Source organism: Rhinoraja longicauda, chromosome 17, assembly GCF_053455715.1.
Source record: "Rhinoraja longicauda isolate Sanriku21f chromosome 17, sRhiLon1.1, whole genome shotgun sequence".
NCBI classification, from domain to species: Eukaryota; Metazoa; Chordata; class Chondrichthyes; order Rajiformes; family Arhynchobatidae; genus Rhinoraja; species Rhinoraja longicauda.
In genome coordinates, this window is record NC_135969.1 from 29,641,608 (window position 1) to 29,666,483 (window position 24,876).

At 39.2% G+C, this 24,876-nt stretch overlaps 1 protein-coding gene across 7 annotated transcripts in view; it reads right to left on the reverse strand.

Moving 5' to 3' along the window:
* The window catches only part of bsnb (bassoon (presynaptic cytomatrix protein) b), a 299,861-nt gene that overhangs the window by 32,413 nt on the left and 242,572 nt on the right, over window positions 1–24,876 (reverse strand). For 5 of the 7 annotated variants that reach the window (XM_078414467.1, XM_078414461.1, XM_078414465.1 and 2 more), the window contains one exon: window positions 5,205–5,345. The gene's annotated coding sequence lies outside the window, so the exon portion shown is untranslated. Of the gene's footprint in view, window positions 1–5,204; window positions 5,391–13,995; window positions 14,184–24,876 lie in introns of all 7 variants that reach the window. The other 2 variants (XM_078414462.1, XM_078414463.1) reach the window with 2 other exon arrangements.

Here is a 24,876-nt window from a genome sequence, read left to right on the forward strand (position 1 = left end):
AACAATAATCATACTGGCAGGAGGAGCCTGGTGGACTATATCTGCTTCTGATTTCTTTGTATTATTGTAATTTGCTTATAATATAGAAACGTTTTAACACACAAAGAATGACACAATTTTACAACAAACTATTTGACACTGTTAGAGGAACTCAGTAGGTCGAGCAGCACTTTGGGGTGGGGGAAGAATAGGTTTGGCTCGTGCTTTTTCTCCATTTGTCCAATCTAACTATTAAGTGATTCTCTATAGGACCTTCGCCATCTACTTTATCAAAGCAACATTCAACATTCTCTGAAACTGTCTCCATTCATTTCTTCAGCAATTTCCAGTTAGGTTTTAAAGGATGATATCATATTTGTGCTTGCTTATGGGTTTGCTATAATTACCAGTTATATTGGTACTGAAATGTCAAAAATCTCCTGAAAACTCTAGCAGTTTTGAATTAACTTTTCTCTTTTCATGTAATGATCAAGTGCTTCAAATTAATACTTTATACACCTTATATGAGGAAAGGAATCAATATTCATGGCTGTTTCATTTGTAATTAATAGAGACATAAAGTAAGAGATTAAACTCCTGAAATAAACCTATAATGAATTCTGGTAATATAAGAACAGTGTAAGTGTGGCAGCTGAATAACTACATCAGCTGCAGGTGGGGATACAGCTCTATCTTTCTCTTAAATTAGACACTGAACAACGATGTATCTAGGTTTTCATGAACAGCTAATAATGGTCTATTAATTTAATACCAAAATCTAGCTTTTCCCCGCTGACGTCAATAAAGGTTGTGACAGCTGCTTCAAGCACATTTCTTTCTTTATTTATTTAGTAAGTTTTGATTTAGTTCGTTTCTTTTATTCCACAATCTCCTGTGCAATTTCCACTGAGGGTTGAACTTTCCTTTAGGCTATTACTGATGAGACTCTTGTTGGAAACTGTGTCAGAGTGACTTATGATGTTCTTCCTCGAGAATTCCTTCTTGACCTATGCAGAGTGACAATCATCTACTTGGTATTCATGTGGTAGAGGCTCTGTGCAAGAAATCGTAAAGCAGCAACAGAGTTCCTCCATTTCCATGAGTTATGTGATAAATGGAAGATGAATGTTATGGAAGTAAAATGGAACACAATGACTTGCAATGCCACATCATGTACTTGCAGGTCAGGCTCAGCACATTTAAAAATGCAGAGGTGAGACCTCATCTTTCTTAGAAGATTTAGTACTTAGAAGATTTCTATGCCCCAAACTCTCAGCACAGACTGCAACTTTGAGTGTGTGGTATTCTCATATTTCTTACAATATCCATTATGTGGCCTTAATGAAGAATGTAAGTAGTTCAGTACCAATCCATTAGATTTAATCTGGATCCTTGAGGAATAGTTTTTGGATTAACCGTGACCTATAGCTAGCAGAGGGTGCTTTATCAAAAATACAAAGAGTTGGACGAATTTAGCAAGCCAGGCAGCATCTGGGAAGGGAAATAGGCAGATTATGTTTTGGGTGGGATCCTCTTTTTTGTTCAAGATACCAGCACCCACAGTTTCTTGCCTCTCCAGAGGGTACTTTATCTTTTGTCATATTATAGTGGTGCAGATCATTTATTGTGTACTGTTTTACTGTAAATTGGTTACTAAACTGTCAATGTTACTTTATTGTCGCAGGTACAGTGAAATTCCTTTTTTTTGCACAGTTCAGTAAAAACCTTACTATACATAGGCACTATTATATTTAAGTACAAGAATGTAAGAATAGTGGATTAAATTGAGCCAGTGCACAAGAGTCGCCAAATTTCTGACACCATTTTGTGTGATTCAAGTCCAAAGTTGTTAACAATGTAGGGTCTTAAAATACTTTAATGAGAGTTGCTCTTCTCGAATAGACTTTGAGAGGAGGGGGGATGGGGGGGATTTTAACTAATGAAAATGGTTTAAAGATTCCTTATGTGAGTGGTAGAAACTGGGGGAAGTCGATGAGAATATGGGGAGAATAAAAAAGAAATGTGATTAATGTAGTTCAGTGTAAAATGGTGGTTGATGATCAGTGTGGACTTGGTAGGCTGAAGGACCTGTTTCCATGCTTTATCTCTCTGAATTTAAGTCAGTGTGCCTTCACTGGTCTCCACCAAGAGATAGAAGTGACACATGTTTGGGGTGACCATTCAGCTCGCACTTGGCACACCCAAGCGTCTGCTCAATTGAGTCAAAGTCTGCACAGCCATCACACAAGGCAGATTATTTTGGTAAAAAGAACAAAAGCAGGTGCAAAATGAAAGTTATGCCAGAAAGATGCAGCAGTTTGATTGAAGTCTATGAAAATACAATTTTCTCCCACATCCCAAAGACGTATGGGTTGGAAGTTTATTTTGCTACTGAAATTTGCCCTAGTGTGTAAGTAAGTGATAGAATCTGCCAGGGTAGAGTGGTGGATGTTGTTGCTGAAAATGTGGGGCAAATTATTTGAGACATGTAGGATTAGTGTGAAATGGGTTGTTGATGGTCAAGTGTAGACTCGGTGGATTCAAGGGCATGTTTCCATGCTGTCTGACCATCACGCTCAAAAATATTTTCCATACATCATCTATGAAGGTAATGAATTATTTGTGATAATTCAAACTATTGGTCAAAGTTCCAACGGAGCAATCAGGCTTGCATGCAATTCTAATAATTGGAAGCCACAATTCTAACACAGTTATTTAACATCAGGAGCTTTATGTTCCTGTGGTATTCTCTCATGTTTCCTGCTCCAATTATTTTTCTTTTCCACTCGACCTGCCCTGAGTAGTTGAATTCTATCAGATGCCAATGGCCAAATTCATTTAAAATAAAAATTCCTGAACCTGCAAGTTTTAAGATTCTTGCGGGGGAAAAAAGGGATAAGCAGATAAAAGAAAAGTTGAGAGACAAGGAAGAATGGAGGACGAGCAGAAAATAGAATATAAATGTGATGGCAGAAAGAAAAGAAAGATTAGAAAAGCAAGTGACGCTTTTATTTCTTTTAGGAAATAAAGTTAGAGGCAACTGTGTCATAGATCTATTTCCACAAGAATTGTCTGAGAACCAGCACTCAATGGACTGAATTGCCTCCAATATCATAAGAGATGAGAATGTGAAAAAATACATTACAATGAAACACAGCAATTATATTTATATGATATAAAAATAAAATACTGTTGGAAGTGAAAAATAAAATTTGAATGTTTTTCTTAGAAAGTGCTTTCTGCTTCAAATAATACGATTGACATCAGCAATACTGACTCTATTTGAAAATGAGTAACTGAAGTCACACCAAACGAGTTGACACTATCCTTAACTCTGCAATGTGGGTCATCACAGGGACGTTTTGCAGTGGCTCCCTGTCCTCCCTCACATCGTCCCCCCCAGCATACGCAGAAGGGAGAGGATGTTGAAAGATTGGTGCACCATCGAGGGTAACCCTGACCTTCCCATCCATGCTGACTTGAACAATCTGCCCAACATGTGCCTGATGTCCCGCAAACCCTTCTGTTCTTCAGCCAAATCCCTGAAAGACTGACCCCAAGACTGAGTGGTGCAGAGCCTGGAAAGATGCCAACACCAACAACAGAGAGGTCATCACAGATCCCACAGTGAAACCACCGGGATTTGACCTCCATCGCAAGCAATGGCTAACCCTGAATAGGATCTGCACCCTCCATGCAAGAACAGCCCATCACCTGCACAAATGGAGAATGGCTTGCGACTGCAGATATCCAGACCAGACAATCCCACGCCGTGAATGACTGCTCACTGAGGCTTTTCCCTGGTGGCATCAAGGCCAACCACCCAGCAACTGATACTGCCCTGGCCTGGATGTCTACCCTTGACCTACAACTTTAGGCTGTGCACACCCTACGCAAGAAGACTGTAGTCACATGGTGTTATGAAACAGCTAGATATCATGGGTTTAAAGTACCAAAAAAGCCCGACACTCCTTCATAGCTAGGCCTGCTTTGCTTTTATTATCCAAATTCTGCTCTACTCTTGCTCCTATTGTTTCTTCCCCATAATGCATAATAGAAAGTCCCAACCCGAAACATCACCCATCCTTTTTCCCCAGAAATGCTGCCTTACCCTCTGAATTACTCCAGCACTTTGTGTCTATCTTTATAATCACTGACTGTTGGTACTAGTAAAAATAATTACTTCTATTGTTATAAATGGGAAGAAAATGTAACCACCTCTCAGTTTATATTCCACATACATTTTGATTGGTATACTTTTGAATCCCAAGATAAATCTGTTGAAACTATTTGACTTTATTATTGCAAACTGTATATAAATACCATTGACGAAATATCAGGTTTTGCAATGGGCCAACAATGCACAAAATTTATCAGAAAGTCAGAACAGTCATCTCCAATGGCACTTGATAATTAAGAACCAATGAAGAAATGTTGAATAAATTCAAAACCAATAAATTCATCACCCTATCTAATTTTCCTTTATTGTTATTGATCTCGAACACTATTGATGCAATACAGAACTGCCACATTCATAGCTTGCTTGTAATTAGTCATAGAGATTGTTAGATAACAAAAATAGATAAGCATACCTAATTACTATTGCCTGATAAGATTATTTAACAGTAAAGCACTCAGACACAACCAGCCAAGATAATGTTGAAACTTCCACTGCAACATCTCAAAGTCACATAAGCATAAGTATCCAATAGGTGTCCAAAACAGTATAATGGAAAAAATTATTGCATTAACAAAATAGATTTTTTTTTTCTTATCCATTTGGATCTTCATTTCAAACAAAACATTAGCAACCTCAGACAGTCCCTTGGGCCAGGTGCCATGCCAAATACCATGGCATGTTTCTGTGTTTGTTTTATCTGTTTCTCTCCTAATTATGTTCCATGAATCAACCAAACCAAATGAATAACAGACAACTTTCTCACAAAATAAATGCTAACTTGGATTAAGCAGTAGGAAGAATTAATGCTTTTACTTCTTGTAGGAGAGCACAGCATCATCCAAAGTAAAGCAATTTTTATCATTTTATTTTGAATGCCAAGCAATTTTGAAACACATCCTCAATGGATGCAAATCCAAAAATACATTTTTCCTTCTTAATTACATTACAGTACAATAATTATTTTATGTGTCTAAGACTTCGCTGAGCAATTTGTCCTCCATGAACATTCTATGTTTACAAAGGAAAACTATTATGGTGAGCTTACCTTGGCAAAGCTGTCGGATGCTGGGGTAATTTTTCCTGCAGTGCCGTGTTAAGACAGTGAGGTTATTCATTCTCTGCCCTCGCATGGAATCGTGGCTTCCTGTTGCTGTTTGGCCTTCAATATTGAAGATGTTCTGCAGTCCTGATGAGATGAACACATCCGACTCTTTGAATTTAGTTCATTAAACTGCAGCACAACATCAAAATGAATCAAAGATCAAACACCAATGCGAGAAGGTAGAACAGGTGCACAGTATCCAGTGAGATTGCTTATCACAAAACAAAGCCATTGACAAATGTCTGCAAAATGAACTGGGAAATAAATGTTTTTTGAAACTTTCTGCTACAAAAGTAATTCTAAGTTTCCAGTCTCTCCACCCACCACTGCTGGTGCCCATGACTTGCTGTTTGGCTCTTCATCTTTACTTTACATTCTGATACCTGCCTTTAGTCTCAGTCTTCTAGACCAAAGAACATTTTCCCAACACTTCATGTGACAATCTTCATTGTTTTTCTTCCTGTCTGACAACCAATAATGCCATTCCCATAATAATATAAATCAATCACTATCCTCAGAAAACATAAGATCATAATTGATAGGAACAGAATTAGGCATATTGGCCCATCTAGTCTACTCAGCTATTCAATTTGGCTGATCTATCTCTCCCTCCTAATCCCATTCTCCTACCTTCTCCCTCTGACACCCATACTAATAAAGAATCTATCATCTCTGCCATAAAAATATCCATTGACGGCTTCCACAGCCTTCTGTGGCAAAGTATTCCACTGATTCACCACCCTCTGAGTAAAGAAATTCCCCCTCATCTCCTTCCTAAACCAAAGTCCTTTAATTCTGAGGCCATGACCCCTAGTCCTACACTCTCCCACTAGTGGAAAAATCCTCTCCACATCCACTCTATCCAAGCCTTTCACTATTTGGTAAGTTTCAATGAGGTCCCCCCTCATCCTTCTAAACTCCAGCGAGTACAGGCCCAGTGCCATCAAACGCTCAAATGTTAACCCACTCATTCCTGGGATCATTCTTGTAAACCTCTTCTGAACCCTCTCCAGAGCCAGCACATCTTTCATCAGATATGGTGCCAAAAATTGCTCACAATATAATACAAAACCTTCAAAAAAAACCTGTATTTCACTGACCTATTGCAGCCATTTGAAAATATAGATAACAGTTTATTGATTCTGGTTCTACTTCTAACTATGACAATGTTTTCCTCTTATGAGATTCTGACATTAATTCTAAATCCCCTTTCTTTCGTCTCTTACTCGTCCTTTGAGGCTGAAAGTTCTGGATCAATGGTAGGACCTCCCAGGGCCATTTCTGATTGACTATATTCCAGTCTGTAATCATCAATAGCAGGCCTGTCCTGTTGGGTGGATAGGAGGTTAGATCTTGGGGGTTACTGGTAAGGTATGATTCTCTGAGCACAACTATATTGTGTTGAATCTATATTAAAGTGATAAGAATGGTACAGCACAGGAAAGGGGCCTTCTGCCCACAATTTTGTGTGCCGAACATGATGCCAGTTAAACTGTTCTCATCTGCCTGTGCATGATTCATATCCCCCTATTCCTTGCACTTTCATGGTACCCATCTGAAACACCACTATCGTATCTGCCTCCACCACCATCCCTGGCAATGCATTTCAGGCCCCACCACTGTGTAAAAAATAAAATTAAAATAAAAACTTGCCCCGGACATCTCCATTAAACTTTGCCCCTCTCACCATATAGCTATCCCCTCTAGTGTTGGACATTTCCACATTGTCACCCTGCCATATTGTTTTAAGAATTGTGGGAGCAGAACATATCTATCAAATGTAGTATCTGCTTCTGCATTTCTTCTCATTGTTTTTGATTCCTTCAAACTAGACCTAATTCCTCCAGAGTTTAGAAGAATGGAAGGTTTATTTCTAAAACATATTAAATTCTTTCAGAGCTTGACAGTATCGTTGCAGGGGTAATATGTTCCCTGGCTGTGGTATCAAGAACTAGGGCTCTTCATCTCAACAGGAGTCAGACATTTAGAACTGAAAGGAAAATAAATTCCTCATCTAGAAGTTATTTAATCTCAGGAAAACTCTACCCAATGTAAGTGTGGAGGCTCAGTCACTGAGTGTATGTAAATCAAAGATGAATGGGTTTTAGGATATTGAGGAAATCAAGGCATAGCTGGTTAGTGAAGGAAAATCGCATTAATGTAAAAGATCATCCAAGACCTTATTGAAAGGCAGAACATGTACAAGGGGCTGAATTATTCTACATATGGTGTCATTGTGCTACTTAACTAGTGTCTGGGACATCTGTGCTTTAATACAGATGTTTACAAGGAATATTTTGCAAGATCAACTGAACTGGATGAGACTTTGTCTGATCCCCTGGGGTTCGTCTGATTTTATTCTTATTCAGGTTCAATTCCACTGAAGGTGCTGCTGTGCAACTTTGGAGGGCAATTAAAAGTCATGCACATTCTGTTAGTCTGAAATTACATACATGCCAGATTTCTTGTCATGAGGGACATTAGTGGACCAGATGGTTGTCTGAGAGTTTCAGAATTAACCTTATGGGGGAAGGGATTTGAATGTACCTCTGGATTGCCAATCCAGGTGTCTGAAACATTTGTCCAGCAATTTAACCATTATACCATCATTCACCCTTTTGTAGTCTGCCCTTTTATGTGGAAAACATGACTGCCAGTTTATGTTCTCTAGGCTCCACAAGAAGCAGAGTGAAAATGATCAGATAATCAGTTTTAGAAATGTTGACAGAGGGATAACAATTGGTAAAAGACTGAAAGTTGCTTCCCTGGTGTTGCTCAGATTAGTGCCCATCTAAGAGGACACACTCAAACTCATATTAGCATCTACTCCAAATGCTGGTTCATATTAAATTCTATTTGAACTTTAAATACATACATTGAAGGTTTACCAGAATAATATCAAACAGTGACATGTCAAGAAGAAATTATACAAACTATAATTTAACTGCCTGGGACTTAAAGTTAATGGGTGATTTGTAGTTTTTAAAGATAGGCTAGAGAGTGAGAAACTGTTTCTGCTAGTCGGGCAGTTTATGAAGAAGGATGATCTGAAAATCTGTGAACATATAAATTGACTTCTGCTGCTGGGTTTGTGATGTTACTCTGAATCTTTCAGAAGCATGGTAGGAAACTTCACGTAGAGTGTGATATCATTTTGGAATTCTCTTGCAAAGATGAATGGATGCTAGGCCAATTATTACTTTAAAATCTGAGACATAGTTTTTGATAACAGAAGGTCTTAAGCAATTTGAGGCAAAGACATATAGCTTCTACCTCAGGAAATGTCAGAACGGGCCTTCTCGGTCTTAGACACATAGAAAATAGGTGGAGCCCATTCGGCCCTTCGATCCAGCACTGCCATTCATTGTGATCATGGCTGATCATCCACAATCAGTAACCTGTGCCCAACTTCTCCCCATATCCCTTGATTCCGCTAGCCCCTAGAGCTCTATCTAACTCTCAAATTCATCCAGTGATTTGGCCACCACTGTTCTCTGTGGCAGAGAACTCTACAAATTCACAACTCTATGGGTGAAAAAGTTCCTTCTCACCTCAGTTTTAAATGGCCTCCCCTTTATTATAAGACTGTGGCCCCTGGTTCTGGACTCCCCCAACGTTGGGAACATTCCCCTCTCATCCTTCTAAACTCCAGTGAATACAAGCCTAGTCTTTTCAATCTTTCCTCATATGACAGTCCCGCCATCCCAGGGATCAATCTCGTGAACCTACGCTGCACTGCCTCAATTACAAGGACGTCCTTCCTCAAATTAGGAGGCCAAAACTGTACACAATACTCCAGATGTGGTCTTACCAGGGCCCTATACAACTGCAGAAGAACCTCTTCACTCCTATACTGAAATCCTCTCGTTGTGGCCAACATGCCATTAGCTTTCTTCACTGCCTGCTGTACCTGCATCTGCCACGCATCTGCCCACTCACTCAACCTGTCCAGGTCACCCTGCAACCTCCTAACATCCTCTTTGCAGTTCACACTGCCACCCAGCTTTGTGTCATCCGCAAACTTGCTAGTGTTACTTCTAATTCCTTCATCCAAATCATTAATATATGGTAAACAGTTGCGGCCCCAACACCGAGCCTTGCGGCATTCCACTAGCCACTACCTGCAATTCTGAAAAGGACACGTTTACTCCTACTCTTTGCTTCCTGTCTGCCAACCAATTCTCTATCCATGTCAACACCCTACCCCCAATACCATGTGCTCTAATTTTGCTCACCGATCTCCTGTGTGGGACTTGTGTTCCAGATTTCAACTGGTCGACCATTGGTGGCAATGTCTTCAGCTACCAAGGCCCTGATCTCTGGAATTACATTCCTAAACCCATTTCCCTCTCTTTCCCTTAGCAAGATGTACCTTACAACATATCCCTTTGCCTAAATATTTCTGTTAATATCTTATTCTGTGGCCCAATTCCAAACCTTGTTTGTGAATGTAATTATGACATTGCTTGACACAAGAATGTCAGAGGCAGAATAGAAATATAGTTGTTGCTCTTATGGTAAGTAATGGGAGCAGGATGCAATTCACACCAGGTTAGTGAGAGTGGAACAGTATCACAATCAACCGTGGACCATTGTTACCCACAATCAATTCTTTCTGAAGGTCTGCCAATTTATTGGTTTGCATAACCACAGTTGGAGCTGCTGATAGCAGACATCTGTGAACGCGCAAATCCTCTGTTGCTTATTTGGCGTGCTGCTGAGCTTATGAAATCATCATTGGCTGTTCCCCGTTGACAATGATGTCAGAGCAAAATATAGTCTTTACTGCCGCATGTGACCACACACGAATGGTGTTATTTTGATTATTCGTATCATTTTTAGTTAAAAAAAATTCCAATCTTGGATAAGTTTTTACCTCCATATTTTTTTATTTATGGGATGTGGGGGTTCACAGACAAGGTCAGCATTTTCTTTCCATCCCTAAATGAGTTTCGGAAGAGCCAATGAGCTAATTTTATGAGATGCTGCAGACATTCCAATTTTAGGGAGGGAGTTGATCTTATGAGTGGTGATCTTATAGAAGTGTATAAAATCATGGGACAAATAGATTGGGTAGATGCACAGAGTCTCTTGCCCAATCAAGGATCAGAGGACAGGTTTAAAGTGAAGAGGAAAAGATTTAATAGGAATCTGAGGGGTAAGTGGTGAATGTATGGAACAAGTTGCCAGAGGAGGTAGTTGAGGCAGGGACTATTCCAACATGTAAGAAGCAGTTAGACGGGTACATGGATAGGCCAGGTTCGGAGGGATATGGACCAAATGCTAGCTGGTGGGACTAGTGTAGCTGGGACATGTTGGCCAGTGTAGGCAAGTTGAGCCGAAGGGCCCGTTTGAAAGGGAATGCAATTTAAATATAGTTTGCAAATGAAAGGCATTTGTTAAATATTCTACTTTGGATCAAGAATATATTAATTATATGGTAGAGAAGCTTATGAAACATCGCAGAAAAAATGGTTAGAATATGTTAGAATAGAATAGTATCTTCAATATTTCTCATGCAAGTTTTGAAGAAAATAGTGCTGGCATTTTCAGGGATGCTCGCAGCCCATAAATGAAGAGATGAGCCTGGATGCACACTCACAGTATAACTTCAAGCCTTGGCCAGTAGATGGCTCTGTAGAGCTCCTCTCAAATATTTCAACAAACTTGCTCCTCTGCAAAACTGCCCATCTCCATTCCATCTCCAATTCCATTTTCACTGTCAACTTTTACTGATCCCGGAACTTAATTTCTCCAGCTTTCTTGCTGATGTCTAGCTCTAAACTTCTTTTACTCAATAAACTGCAAGATGTTAGCTACAAAAACTCTGTCTGGCACTATTATGAAATTCTAGATATATTTAATTACACAGATTTGAATTTTCAACTCTGGGTCAAATGCTACCTGATCATCCATTAACAACCACAATGCCCACCATGCTCATCCCCATTCATAGTCAGATGCAATGGATCATTATGTGTAGTAAGGAACTGCAGATGCTAGTTTACACCGAAGATAGACACAATCTGAAGGTCTGAAGAATGGTTTTGACCCGAAACTCCCAACTGTTCCTTCTCTCCAGAGATGCTGCCCGTCCAGCTGAGATACTCCAGCATTTTGTCTATCTACAATGGATCGTTATCCTCCATCACACTAAATGTTAAATTTCATCCTCCTATTAAATTGCAAATGCCTCAATGACCTCTGTCTCCATCTGTTTTTTTCCTAAGTGCTTTCATTCATGAGATATGGGTATCCATGGCAATGTAGACTCTTACTGTCCATCCCACATTGCCCCTAAGCTGAGGCAGCAGGTTGGAATCATGTACACTTATTAGGTCTGGAATCACATACATCGCAGCAGATTTCCTTTCCTGAAGGATAACAGTGGACAAAATAGACCTTTATAACAATCTAGGAGTTTCACATTCACTAAGAATTAAACTAGGTTTATAAAATTCTAGATATATTTAATTACATGAATTTTAATTTCCCCCTCTGTCAGGGCAGATTTGAACTTTCAACTCTTGGCCAAACTTGTCCAACTGATTATCCATTAACAACCACGATACCACTGTATCCCATTGGATTATTGACTGCTTTTCGTGGCTTCCATCTCATCCACCCACAGCCTGAATTTTCTTTTCCTCTGGAAGAAGGGCAAGTCATCAGACTGTCACCCTGGGCTGAGCATGATCATAATCATAGTATTTATAGAGTGTAAATGTATCCATGTATACCATTGAGTATGACTTTCAATGGACTACAGTATCAATTACTGCTGTTAATTGAGAATTGTTTACCATCCATAAGAGATGTTTGGTCAGACTCTTTATTAAGAGGGGTCTAGATAAGATAGGTTTAAGGTAAGGGGTGGGAAATCATAACAAGATCTGAACACATCACTCCCTTCCCCCCAACCCCAGAAATCACAACATGCCTCTTCTCTCCATATCTCTTCAACTTTTCAGTCTTTTCATCTCTGGCATTTGTTCATCTAATGCGAATCAACCCCCCCTCACCTATATCCACCTCTCACTTGCCAAGCTTTGTTAAACTCCCACCTCTCTTTAAGCATTCTCCCTCCAAGCAGTCTGCAATCAGTCTGAAGTAAGGTCCCTACCTGAAACGTCACCTATCCCTGCTCTCCAGAGACCTGCTGAGTTACTCCAGCACTTTGTCTTTCTTTTCTATCAGCAAATGGCTGGATCACTCTACTGACAGCTAATAAAGCATAGATTATCATTTGATAAACATACATTGATCATTTGATGATAATTACACATTGACTGTATAGCAATTCTAGATTTCTTCTGTTTCACTCAATAAAAATAAAATGCTTGCAGGCAGTGCACATTATACAACAGAAACTGCAGAATGCTGTCACAGAATCCTACCCTCTGTGGTTAAATTAATTACAAAGTGGTACAAAAACAAATGTACATGAACTTTGCTGGACTGCTGGTACTTATTGAATGGTCCTCCCGTGTCTGCAGCTTCACGAGAGGCAAAGGGAGAAAATTGATGCAATGAAAGTGTAAATGTAATTTTGGAGCTTGCGCTGAAAAGAATAATTAAATACATTCATATAAAATCAGTGAGACAAATGTAACAGATGGCTTTCTCCCACACGGAAGAGTTGCAAATAGCTTTGCCAAAGACATGTTTCAGAAAAAGACTTTTCCTCCAATGTCCTGTGGGGAGTGAGCAATATCAAAATTAAAGAGAAAAGGTTTGTGAAATTCCACTAGATATCTGACTGAAGAATTAAGATCAATGTTAATGTAAAAAAAAAATCAGACATTGATTCAGATGTGCAGTCTATTGAGACTGATCCAGATTTTAATAATATCCTAATACAAGTGATTAACACCTAATTTAAATCCACTATCTCACATTAACCCTTCAACACTGCCACAGACGGCTGTGGAGACAAAGTCAATTTTAGGGTGGAGATGGATAGATTCTTGATTAGTAAGGGTGTCGGGGGTTATGGGGAGAAGGGCAGGAGAATGGGGTTGAGAGGGAAAGATAGATCAGCCATGATTCAATGGCAGAGTAGACTTGATGAACCGAATGGCCTAATTTTGCTCCTCTCACTTATGAACATTTGATAACCTTTATATTCAAACAAAAATTACCAATGTACTTGGACGATGCATATGGCTAATATTCGCAGCCCTGTTGAAAATATAATTCCAAAGACACTAATTCATTTGCATCTTGGTCTAAATATTTCGCTGACTATTCCGAGACTTCGTCTCGGGTTTCAGTTTCTCCAAAAGGTGAAATATCCTCCCAAAATCTACCTGTCAATCCTTTTAAGATTGTCAATCTTTGTTTTGAAATGAGATCACATCTAATTCTCTATCTATCTAATATAACTTGCTATTCAATGTCTTCCTCGCTTAAAATCCCCTGAATCATACATCCATCAAATGGAGATCTGCTGCATTCTGTATTACAAGGAACCAAAACTGCACACAACACAATGCAAGGTATCATCAAGTCCTCTGTATTTTAACCAAGGTATATTTACTCTTATATTTTGGTCATGCTATTTGCTCTATGCGTTTGGTGACTCTGCATTTTATCTTTACATGATTAGTGTCCAAGGACACCCAATATTCTTAATTGTGCACCTTTTAAAAGAAAATTCTACTGTACTATTTTTCCTTACACAATGGAGTACAAACTTCTCTACATTTTAAGCCACTCTTGCACACATACTGACCTTGTCTACTTCCTTTTGCAGTCACTTTGTATTACACTTTGTATTGCAGCTTACGTCCATCCCACCTATACTTTGGAAACAGTGCATGCTGCTCCCTTATCCAAGGCATTGTAAAACACTGAAGATAGTTGAGAACCAAGTACAGATCTGTACCATACTCCACTGACAGACCGTCACAGGTGGGTTACCTTAAAATAAATTAAAATTCTGTCCATTAACCAATCCTCAATCCATGTTAGTCTAATTACTCTCCTAAAGTCTTAGCCCTAACCTCTTGCTTAGCAAATTTAAAAAAAAATCCAAACACACTTTAGCAAATGTTTCTTCCATGTTGATCCTAGTAGTTCAAATTAAAACAAAATTCGACTAACTTTTTCCAATACATTTTCTTTTAAAAATCCATGTTAACTTTCATATCATGCATATCTGTTATCACATCCCTATTAATGGATTTCTTACCACTCTCATCAAACTGTTCAAGGTCTCCATTTATTTTTTCCCTTCTCCTCTGAAAAGCAAGTTCACGGGTGCTACCTTTACAACTGAGGGGAATCAGTGTAATGTCCATAGAGTTAGAGGAAAAACCCCCCCAACCCTGTGGCCATTTTTTTATCCTTAAAATGCAAGCCCTGATTTGTTAATTTATTATCCCCTTGTTTTCTTCAGTACTATTCTTTATTCATACTAAATTCTTTAAGGATAGCATCTTTGAGAGAACAGTGCCTCCCTGTTATTTTTTTCATAAGGTCAAAGGTGATAGGAACAGAATTAGGCCATTTGGCCCATCAAGTCTACGCCATTCAATCATGGCTGATCAATTTCTCCATCTTAACCCCATTCTCCTGCCTTCTCCCCATAATCCCCGACATCCAGGCTTTTGTGTCGTCTATACTAGCAAGAAGAAAAAATTAAGGTATTTGTTTAATATCATTGCCATTCCCTCATTCCTTATGATAAATTCACCTATCTGTCTAAAAGGAACACCCATTTAACTCCATCTTTCCTATCTGAAGAAACTTTCACAATATAAAATGTCCTTAAAGTGTTTATTAACCACAGTTGCAGTGCTCTAATGGTGGTTTTATTCCTGAAGGGAAAATGTATTCTTTGCAAACTACATTTGCTGTTATTTGTCTTGCGTTCACATCATTTAAACTAACTTCCCAATTTAAAAGCTGTAGAAGGTTCCCAACACAAAATGGTGCCTGTCCATTCCATGCACAAATGCTGCTGTTTGCTCTCAACATAAGGTGGGGTGGAACGAATCGATTTTATAAAAAAGTTTAATTACTCTGCAAAAAGCAAAGAGAAAATACTTAGATTATTGCAAAGATGTATGATGTCACTATATGCTGCTTGAAGTCCAATTCAGATACAGCAGACTCTCAAGCATGAAGCAGCAAGTCGATCTAACCAGCAACCAAGTTGTAGATTTTACTGGTGGGTTACCCCTCTCATAGTCTGGGTCTCTAGGAGCTGGAAAGCTAATACATTCTATAAAATAAAAATAACTGATAAATGTGAATACCTTACATGATATCTTCTGAAACAGGAAGACAAAATTAAGTCTTTTGATCTATGTAACTCTCATTGCAACATTGTAGAATGTCATTTGAAACTTGACATCAAACAAAGATCAGTAGGTAGCAATCTGACTTCAGAGTCAAAATATTTTTATTTTTATTTTCACTCCATAAGCTTAACCAAAAACAAACTAGACTGAGGTAGTGCAGTGCTACTGGACATAACTTTTGTATGTAAGATGATAAAACAAGGATCCCAGTCCCCTTTCAGGTGGAAGTAAAAGATCCAATGGTAGTATTGGACACCTCCCTGGCTAATATTTATTGCATAATCAAAATGATTAAAACCAGGTTATCTAGTCAGTATCACATTATGATTTGTCAGCCCTCGCTATGTGCATATTGACTGGTATATGGTGACTGCATTAACACGGAGATGCCTCCGAGCATCTCGGCATGAAGTGCAGTAATATAAAACTTTCTTTTCGTATTATTAATACCTTACACTTGTGTTGATTTATGTTCCAAAGGAAATCTAATTAATTTCAACCTTTTTCATTTCAGTCAAGTTATTTTTTTAATTTCTTGACTCTGCCATGTAACAGACCTGAAGGCCACTGACATATCCTCAGAAGCAAATTAAAGAGCTGTTCTCATTCCAAGCAACCAATGCGTTTTGTACCTCATTTATAATGCAGAGCTTGCTTTCACAAGTAATATCTATACACTTACCCTCAGACTAGTACAAACACCTGGTGTTTTTGCCAGTTACAGAAGCCAGCAGCCAGGAAACAAAGCTAATTGTATCTTGATTGTCCAATATTAGATCACAATCATTGCAGTGGCAATCACAAATACTTTGTTTGCTTTTCTAAGAATGCTGGATTGGGTGAATTAAAACTGTTTGTCAAAATAATAATTCACTACCCAAAGCCACTGAGCCACTTGCTTATGAAGAATTTTAATGGGATATGGTTTGAGATGTTATGATGTAGGGGGGCGGGGGGCATTCAAAGCTCATGGCCTCAACTATCAAACTTACACCAAAATTCCAATATATCATTTGGGGGGAAAACTTTTTTTTATCCATAAAACAATTAAAAAATGGCATTTGCTCCCACATTAAATGGCTGAACCAATAGCCAGGATGTATTTAAGGTAAATTCACAAGGAAGAATATACTGAGGAATAAATGGAGTATAGACATAGTCATTCAGCACGGAAACAGTCCCTATGGCCCAACTCATCCTATCGAGTCCCATTAGCCTCTAAACCTTTCCTGTGCCTTTCAAATGTTTTTATTGCAGCTGCCTCAATGACTTGCTCTGGCAACTTGTTCCAAATGCCCATGCCACTTTGTGTGAACAAGTTGCCCTTCAGGTTCCAATTAAATATTTTCCCTTTCATCTTAAACCCATGCCTTCTAGTTCTCGATTTCCCCTAACCTGCAAAAAAGCCTAGTTTTCTGGCACTTCACCCATGTCTAATGATGATTCATAAATCTCAGCCAGGGCTCCTGCAATTTCCCCTCTAGCTTTCCACAGTGCCCTTGGAATATATCTGTTCACATCTGGGAGATTCATCTATCTTCAGATGTTTTCGGATATTCAGCACCTCATTGACTGTAACATGGACTGTCCTCAAGACATTGTCATTAACGTTCCAAGTTATCCCTTTGCCTGCATACAGCTTGATCCAGTCAACTTTGCAAGTTCCTCTCCAACACCATCGAAGGTGGCCTTGCCCCAACTTTCACTTGTGGACCAGTCCTGACTCTATTCATAACTATTTTAAAGCTAATTGAACTGTGATCACTGGTCCCAGACACTTCAGTCACTTGTCTACCTTCAGTCAATTCCCCAAGAGTTGGCAAGCTTTGACTTTGCCCTTGTAGGACCCAATACATATCGCCTGAGGAAAGCTTCCTGAACACCTGCCTAATCCCCTATATCCACTCTGCAAGACCTCATTCCTTGACTTACCCATGTCATTTGTGCCAATCTACACAATGACCTGGCTGCTCACCGTCCTTCTTGAGAATGTTCTTCAGATGCCCTGATGTATCCTGGACTCTAGCACCAATGTGAAGGCCCTGCGCTGGTTTGACTTTCCAAAGTGCAACACTTCTCACATATGAATTAAACTCCATTAGCCTTTCCTTGGCCCTATTGTCCAGCTGATCAAGATCCCGATGTTATGGAAACATAGAAAAATAGGTGCATGAATAGGCCATACGGCCCTTTGAGCCAGCACCACCATTCAATATGATCATGGCTGATCATCTAAAATCAGTACCCGGTTCCTGCTTTTTCCCCATATCCTTCGATTCCTTTCTTGATAACTATCTTTACTGAATAGGATATAAAGAGGCTCGTTTGATGCATAAAAACAATAAGGATAAATCAGTACCAATAAACTAGTGCTTGTGTTATGATTTCCATCAAATTTTATATGATGAAAGTTTCAGATTTAATGTCTTACATGAGCTGAACTCAGCAGGGGTGATAATTCATGCACAACACTTGATCTCAGTCCTTGAAGGTTTTGGAGAGGAAAACTAGCTTTCATGCTGTGATTTAAGGAAGACAAATCTATTGATCACTGAAAGCGTCTGTGCTCATTGGAAAACTTTCTGAATCCAATTTGCAAATATGAGGTTAAGGATTGCATTCATCCTTTATAATATTCAGTTGTGGCTCAAAAACAAGACAATTCTGAAATATAAAGCCACAATGTTGGTAGAAAACATTAATTAAAACACAGAATTTTCACCGGATGATGAATGGAAATCTGCAGAGCACCAGCTATGTACATTAACGCATCCAACATTATAAAACATTTTAAAAATCCCAATTTTATGGCTTTTGAAAAAAGAGTTGATCGTGATTTTCATGATATCAAAAATAGTAATGTTGATGGGATCAATGAAAAATGCTTTGCTTTAATAACCTGATCATATAATTTAAAATTCTCATTGTGTTTAAATCCCTGAAACATTTCCATGACTGCTCCAGTCCTAAAGCCCCAATTTTCTGCATTCCTCTATTTCCATCCTTTTCTGCATTCACAATTTTCTTCTTTCCTCCACTGGGAATGCAGTGGAGGGGACGGGAACAGAAACTTGATGGAAGGTAGCATAGAACAGAAGGACGAGAGAAAGGAATATAAAGAGATGGCAAGAGAAGGGGGGTAGGGAAAAGAGAGTGAGGGGCTATGGAGAAGAGAGAGAGAGAAGGGAAAGGTAGGAGTGGGAGAGGAGAAAGATAGAGGGAGCAGGATGGGGAAGGGAAAGAGACATAAGGTAAAGGGGGGAGGCATGTGTGGGAGATGTAGGAAAGGTAAGAAGGTGGGTCCAAGCCATGAGAAATTACATGCAACTGCAAACCTAGACAGGGCAGTTCAAGTAGATACTGATCACTCCAGGACATTGAGAAAAAAATGGAAGGTCCAAGGCCAAGAGTGGGTATTGGTGGGATTAGGCCAAGAGCATGAGCTGGACTGTAGATGGAAGGAGGTTTTTTTCTGAGTGAGACCACAGGGGGTGGCAGGGACCAGAGAGTCCATTATCAGAGAAGAAGTATGGGGGGATGTATAAAAATTGGTCAATGTAAAACTGTTTTATGAAAACCTTGTTTTCCAGTCCATGCATGTGATTAATTGAAACTTGTGTAATTTACCATCCTAAAATGAGCTGTACTCGAATGTGATTTCCATTAAGAGTTTCAGCCACAAGAACTAAAATCATAACTAATGCTTCTCAGAAATACCCACTGTCCAGAAAACTAGACAGAAGTGTGCACTGCTGAGCAGCCCGAGAGATTTCACATCAGAGGCAAATACCGGAGGTATTGAAACATATCCGAGCAGTAAGTGGAAACAAAAAAAAAATTAAATAACTTCCACTGCTGTTCCCACATCAGCTGCTGATACTAATGACAGTACTGTAATCTTTCACAGTTACACGGTAAATAACTGTGCAGGACTAAGCTGGAAAGAGGTACTGGATATTTTTGGCTTTTTATAAATAGCATTTATAACCCAAAGCTTCAAACCTTCCAACTTAACTGTATTTTGAGAAATGAGAAGATGTATCCCACATTTATTCAACTTCTATTTTTAGATAATTTATACTGAGAGTAAGAGCTAAGATAGGTATATAAAACACAATAAAACTAGCAAGGGCAAACATACAGAAAGATAGAAAGGAGGATTTAAAATGGGGTATAAGGAAATTACAATTACTTTGTGTCTGTCTTCTTGGAAGATTAAAAAAAGGAATATAAGGAATGAAGACACAAAAAACTGCAGATGCTGAAATCTTGATCAAAACACAAAGTGCGAGAGGAACTAATCAGTCAGACAGACTCTTTGGAGAAAATAGGCAACGTTTCAGGTCAGGACCCTTCTTCAGACTGATAGAGAAAAAAAGCTAGAAAGAAGAGGCAACAGGCAGATCGATGGAGTAAGCCACAGGGTTAGAAGCGAAAAAGGGACAAAAGAGTGTCACAAAAATAAAGGGGAGGAGTGAAGTGTAAAGCCGGATGGAAAATGGCAGTGGAGGGGGAGCGTGTTGGGATAGAAGGGAAGTGGGAGACTTGGGGATGGGAGATGGTGTATGAAGGTGGGGGCAAAGAAGCATGGTGATTGAGAAGAGGGGGGTTTGACGGAAATGGAAAAGAAAGAGGGTTTACGGTGGTATTTCCTGCTGTTGGAGAATTCATACTGTTGGGGTTAAAGCAACTGAAGCAGAATGAGGTTGCAAATGTTATACCTCCTGTGGTTGCAGGGGAAAATACCTGGGGAAGGGTGGGGAGGGGATGTTGGGTGGAAAGGAATCCATAATGGAAGGAGTTGCGGAGGCAGTGAGGACCAGGGGAACTCTATCCTTGTCCCACCTGGGAGAAGGGGGTATAAGAGCAGACTGTAGGACACAGAGGAGACATGGGTGACGGCCCCATCCACAACATCAGGGGGTGTGGGGGGGAAATCATATTTACTTAAGAGGACACCTCGGATGTCCTAGAGTGGAAAGCCTCATCTTGGGAGCAGATGAGGTGGAGATAGAGAAACTGAGAGTAAAGGATAGCATCCTTGCATGAAGCAAGGTATGAGGAGATGTAGTCATGGAATGTAACAAGAATATTGGTGAACAGGGATCCAGTGAGAAACACAGAACTTAAGGAAATAAGTTTAAAAAAATAGTACTTGGGAAATTGGTGAGCTTGAAAGCCAAAATATCCCAAGGACGTTATGATCTTCATCCCAGTGCTTTGAAAGAGATAGCCATACAAATAATGGATGCTCTTGTAATCTTCCAAAATTCTGAATTGTTTCTGAGGATTAGAGAGAAGCCAATGAAATTTCATAATTAGGGGAGAGTGAAAACAGAGAACCACTGATGCTAATGGTTGGGAAAATGCTGTAATCGAGAATGCAGGATGTAAATCAATGAATAGGATTGAGCAAATTCGGCATATATTTAATAAATAAAAATTGTGTTTGACTGATATGTAACGTAGAATATTTAAGGGAGAGGCCAATGGATGTGGCCTATGTGGATTTTCAGACTTTTAAGAAGATTTCACACTGGAGATTTGTCAATAATGCTGCCCACATAACGCTGAGGGCAATATATTGATATGAATTGAAAATACAGATGCACTGTAAAGCATCCTATCGGGATGCATCACAGCTTGGTATGGTAACTGATCTGCCCAAGACCACAAAAAACTGCAAGAGAGTTGTGGACACAGCCCTGTCCATCAAGCAAACCTGCCTTCCCTGACTCCCCACCCTTTCAAGACTATCTACACTTCATGCTGCCTCAGGAAAACAGCCAATGGAATAAAGGACTGCTCACACCAGTCACTCTCTCTTTTCCCCCTCTCCTGTTGGGCAGAAGATGCAAACGTTTGAAAGCACAAACCACCTGATTCAAGAACAGCTTCTTCCCTGCAGTTGTCAGACTCTTGAAGGGGCCTCTCATATGCCAAGCAGGTATTCTCAATCTTCCAGCCTACCTCATTATAGCTCTTGCACAGATTTGATAACTTTATAACACTATATTCTGCACTCTGTTTTTTTTCTATGTACTCGTGTATGGTATGAATACATTCATGTGTGTAACGATTTGTCTGCACAGCATGCAAAAAAAGTTTTTAACTGTATGTTGGTACACGTGACAATAAAAAAATAATACCAATACCAAATTGATTATTGAATGGAAACCAGAGCATTGAAGTAAACAAATCTTTTCAGTTTGGCAGGTTTTGACTCATAGGGCATCAGAGTGCTTGTTCTATTACCATCTACATTTATAATTTGGATGAGGGAACAAAATTAATATTGCCATGCTGCTGATGGTACCAAATTAGGTGGTATTTTGGGAATGGAAGATGGAAAGAAACTTCAGGAAGTAATTGGGAAGCTGTGTGTGTGGGTGAGAACATGGTAGATAGAAATATAAAGTATAAAATGTGTGGTTACTGAAGGCTAACATACAGGTCCTGCAGACGATTAGGTGGTCAATTAGTCCGTTGGTCTTAATATGAAATGATACAAGAAGAATTAGTGAAACTTGTATAGGATGTTGATAAGACTGCACGGGGAACATTATGTACAGCCCTGTTCTCTTTACCCAAGAACTTCTTTAGCATACATGACAGCAGTGAGAATTCACTCAATTGCTTCCAGGAACAGTGGATTTGGTGCATGAGGAGATATTGAGACGATTGTAACTGTACTGCCCAGAATTTAGAAGAATTAAAGAACATCTGAATGATAATTACAAAATTATAGTCTTAATGGACTGGATGCTTCCTCTGGCTGAGGAGTCTTAAACCAGGGATCATAATCTCAGAATAAATAAGATGGGCTTCGGAATAAGGAAACATTTATTCACTCAGAGGATGGGGATTCTTAACTCTAGTAGGAAGGGGAAGCGCAATCAAATTCAGTCAAAAGTGTGGCATATCACTGACATATAATGATATATAGTGACATATCACTGGATATTAAGAGAATCAAGGGATATGGAAAAAGTCCAGGAAACTGGTGCTGAAGTAAATGATTCGCCAGGCTTGAAACACTGGATGGCATACCCTTGCTGCTTTTAACTGTAATGTTCAATTAATAAGAAACATTTTTGCATTGGGCAATGTGAATCCCAATTTCTGCACGGCTGTTCTCAATGGCCTTTCTGAAGTGGGATATGGGCATACAAATAATAGCATCCATTAGTGCTAAAATGTGTCAGTTTTGAAACATAATTCCAGACTATTGTTGAAATTGGCCAAATATATTCTCCATGGGACCCTAACACTCAGCAGACCAGACTATCTTTTCAGTAGTATGAATTAAAATTAAACTTTGGAAGCAGGATAGAAATTTAACATTTGGTCCTCTTGCTTTAGATCGTGGGGGTCAAGCACTGATCTCCCTGATATTGAACGAGTCACAACATACCAAACTGAAAAAATGTGTCCAGAGTGTGGTGACATTTTGTCAACAGCTGAGCACGATAATCTTAAGTAGACCAGTTCTGTGCCTGTAAAGTTGTTGCAAGTAAGGATTTCATTGTTCCAGTTCACATCACGTGCACATGCAAAATAAACATTCTTGAATCCTTTCTACTCCCTGTGCCATCCCAACCGTATTTTGAGATTATTTTCATTTGAGAGAACAGTAAAAGTACTTTTATATACATTATGACAAAAGATGGCTGTTTTAAAGTAAGAACTGTGTAAACTTTTGACAGACCAGACTACCAATAAAACACAAACATGTTTTTCTATTGGGAAGGAGTGACAGACAGTTCCATTATACGTTGCCAGTCTTAATGAAAGTTGCTCTTGAATCAAACCTGACAAATCACTTGATTAAACCAACATGTTCTGAACTTCAGCCACAGCTTGTGATTCCGCTCTCATATTTTGTACATTAATCAGAGTTCTTCACAGTGGACTCTCAGCCACAGATTGTACATTTGAGGCACGATCACCAAGAGGCAAGATTGTGTTCATTATATGGACCACTGCAACAAGCTATGTGGTATGAATGCTTCGTTTACATCCTTATTATTTTCTCCAAGTGTTCTGTGATTACTGCTTTTCTCAAGAGACAAGAACAAACAGAATTCCATGAAGAAAGTCCACATTTTAAGTATATTCATTCATTATAATAAATGCTAGCCTCCACAGCAATTTGTTGCTTAGTCACAGTAGAAGTAGCTAGCATTTCCAAAAAGAGTGCATACATATAGATTGAAATCCCATGCAAGATTTTACAAAAGTTGGGCATTGGGCAGTGGCCAAATCCAGAGCCAGTTGTGCAGCACAATTCTCAATCATAATCTCAGAACAATGTTTAAATTGTCTCCTTAAGAAATTCTGCTTGAATGTTTTCTACCTGCATTGAACTTTATTACTGTGAGCGGCACTTAGCTCCTGTCTGGGGAAGAGTAGCTTTACGCGATTAAGGAAGAGATCTTTTAAATTAGAGAAGATATAATCGAAGGTTAGCATGCAGTCAGTGGAATATTTATGCGTTGAAGGGAGAAACAGAATTAAGACTGCCATGGGACTTGTACGTAGATCAAATAACAGCTATGATGTAGGTGGTAGCCTGCATAAATATAACAAAATAGATAAGCACATAACAAAACAGGTTTAACGGGGAAATCTGTTTTATGGGGAAATTTAACTTTCATAATCATAGTGATGAGGAAAACTACCTCGCATCACAAAAATAGCGACCACTGCTAAATAGCAAATGCTTGAGTGTTTACAAGTTAGTTTTCTGCAATGACGTGGGGGGGGGGGGGGGGGGGGGGCGGACGACAAGCCATAATAAATGTAGTACTAAGTGGAAGCCAGTTTTAAAATGTAGTTTAAGGCTGCATGACCAGAATACTATTGACTTTTATGCAATTTTTAAAAAGTTGGATCCTAATACAAGTACAGAGTCCAGACTTTGCAAAGGTTGATTTCAATGTGGTAAAGTGGAGAGAGATTGACACTGACAAATTCTTTTGAATAACACTGCCCTTTAATACATCAAAATGAATTTTGTTGCAATGATGTGGGTCTTCCGACTGAATCAATAGACAATACACAATAGGTGCAGGAGTAGGCCATTCGGCCCTTCGAGCCAGCACCACCATTCAATGTGATCATGGCTGACTGGATAGGAAATTAACGTTCTGAGGCATGCTTACACACCTTTTACCTGCTAAGATCCTGCAAGGGATCATATCAGTCTTCAGATTGAGGAAAGAAATGGGTGGCATGCCTCCAGCTTAAACCAGGCATTCTCCATTCCAAGCAAACTATGGGCTGAGTAGTCCAACTCACTGCTAGAA